The sequence below is a fragment of the Haplochromis burtoni genome, unplaced genomic scaffold (genome assembly GCF_018398535.1).
Source record: "Haplochromis burtoni strain Fernald_Lab_line unplaced genomic scaffold, NCSU_Asbu1 Contig_31, whole genome shotgun sequence".
NCBI lineage: Eukaryota > Metazoa > Chordata > Actinopteri > Cichliformes > Cichlidae > Haplochromis > Haplochromis burtoni.
Window position 1 is genome coordinate 1,380,445 of NW_024582392.1, and position 2,821 is coordinate 1,383,265.

The window sequence follows — 2,821 nt, forward strand, 5'->3', positions numbered from 1 at the left end:
ATAGATAGATAGATAGATAGATAGATAGATAGATAGATAGATAGATAGATAGATAGATAGATTCTGTATTTTTCAATGTATTTCATAATTGTAACTCACAAATACACAGAATTGTTTATTTATAAACAATATATAGAAAGTTGTTTAGGAATAAAAGAGAAAAAACTAAAGTATACATTAAACATGGGAAAAGTGCACACTTATTTAATCCCACTGCTTTTCTATTAGTTGTCAGTTAATATATATCCAACTTCCTTATTGACAACAATATATATATTTCTAATAACACAGAATATATAAGCTATGTAAAATACTAGTTATTATCATATTATCTTGTTTTTACTCCAGATAGATAGCAGACATTTGATTATGTACATATTTAATGTCCTTAAAAGTCAAAGGTTAAACATTTGTTTTGTTTGCTTGCAGTTATAAAAGCAATCCGAGGTGAAACAGGTAAGCAATGGAGTTGTTTGGTTGGGTGGCCAATTATAAATATGGGGAATCTGTATGTAATGACAGTGATTTTTGATACCTACGTTTTTTGATTTCTTCTTGTAGACTACTTGTAGTTGGAGTTCTGCTGATAAATCACACTTGAGCAGGTTTTGGTTTCACTGGCGCCTGTCTACACCGAGTGTACTTTTTATTAGCACCATTGTACTGAAATTGGCTGGAAGTGAACAGGAGTCGTCAAATTTGTCCTCAATGAATACTAGTGAATGGAGATAAATGGCTATTGGCTACTAATAGTCTAATAATGGCTAATAAAAATAAAAAATGATTTTGGCTACACCTGCTTCTACACAAAAAGCCCAAGTTTTTATCATACTTTTTGCAAATTTAGCATGAAACAATATCATACTCATACCGTTGTTTTTGTTATAGGGAAACCCTTTGTGTTCAACATGACGTACTGCGTCAGTGGCACCTGTTCCCAGCTATAACTGCAGCAGATGTTAGTTAAATAAAACGAGAAACTTGCATGTGTGTACAAGAAGCAGCTGGGTGACTGTTGTGGCTGCTGTTCGTCACTCCCTGCTGCTTCTTGTTTGATGTGTGAAATCAAAATGGCGAATGCCGTAAGGTGAGTCGTGGTGCTGTAACACACCTAATACTCACAGCATGGTATTTTACAACAAACAAAATCCCCTATAAATCAAAAATGAAATTGTATTTTTAATGTATTTTCTGGAAAAACAGAAAAACATGACCTCGAGAGGATTGCAGTCACCTGTTTTTTGTAATTTTAGACGTCATTGGTGAGCAATGACCAGGTTGTGGAGCAGATATCTGCTTGCTACACATGAAATATAAGGGGATCTGTTCCCAGATTGGTTGGTAGCATAGACTGTATAGAAAAAAGGATGTCACCTATTAGTGAGGCCTCATTGTAAAATCTTAAACTGGGTGTTTTTGCTGGTGGCATCTTGGTTCTTTGAAACTGGAACAAAGTGAATCTGACTGAAAAGCCATTTGGTTGTGACTTAAGAATCACAAGGTAGGCCCACCCTAAAGCATACCCTGCTTTTATCACCTTTTTCAGCTCTAATGTGGATTTTACAATTTACAAAATGTGCTTCAACACAGCCTGAACTCTCTTAGGCGAGCTTTTCTTGTCATTTCTTCAGGAATAGTTCTCCAGACTTGTTGAAGGACATTTTAAAGCTATTCTTTGGATGTTGGCTGCCTTTTCTTCCATTCTCTGTCAAGATGATCCCCCACTGCATCAATAAGTGGGGGATCACCTGATGCCAGGTCTCTCTTGGAAATGAGATTTTTAATCTCAATGAGATTTTTTACCTGGATAAATAAAGGATTAATAAAAAAAAATAAATAAATAAAGTTGAGGTCCAAACTCTGGGGAGTCCAATCTATGACTGATAGAATCTATGATTGTGTGTTTTTCCATCCATGTGTGCTTTTATGGCACTGTAATTGGGATCTTCGTCATATTGAAATTTAGGTAGTGGTGTTGGAATCTCCACTGTTTTTTACAGTCGCTGTATGTCTCATCCATACACGTTGATGACAATTTGAATGAAAAATTTCAATCCATCACTCCATTTGACCTACTGTTGGAATTCCAGTCCAGTACTTGTGTGACTAGACATACCTTTTCTTCCTGTTTCCCTATGATTGGCTTCTTGACAGCCACACTTCCAGTGAGGCAATTTCTGATGAGGCTTTAGAGAACAGTAGATCAAATGAAGGACCAGATGCATCTCTCAGGTCCTGTGCCAGGTCTTTGGATCTTTTTTTTCCCGATTTCTGAAAGACGTGACTTTCAGATTCTGTTCCTCGGGTGTAGTTCGTTTTTAGGACTGTCATTTCTTCTTTTGTCCTCCACTTGTCCTGTTTCCTCAATTTTTTTAAGGACACAAGCACACTGTGCCAAGATATGGCAAGTTCTCAACTAACAGCTCTTTGGCAATCACCTTGTTGGTCCAAAAAATGCTATTTTATGTCAACTGTCTTTTCTTTGACATTTTTCATAGATTTGGCTAAATAAATGGGAACAAATTACATGTTTTTGTGACAGGCTGCTTCTAACAAAGTGCCTAAGAATACAATTTAAATGGAGTTCTTTGCTAAGTTGTCTGGTATGTAGACACAACACTGGTTGATCAGCCTTTTTTTTCTTGAATAATTCATAGGTCAGTGTAAAGTGGCTTAACAAACAAAAACTGAAAAGTAGTGTAAAAGCAGCCAATGTCCAAAGAGAAATATTGATAGATAGATAGATAGATAGATAGATAGATAGATAGATAGATAGATAGATAGATAGATAGATAGATAGATAGATAGATAGATAGATAGA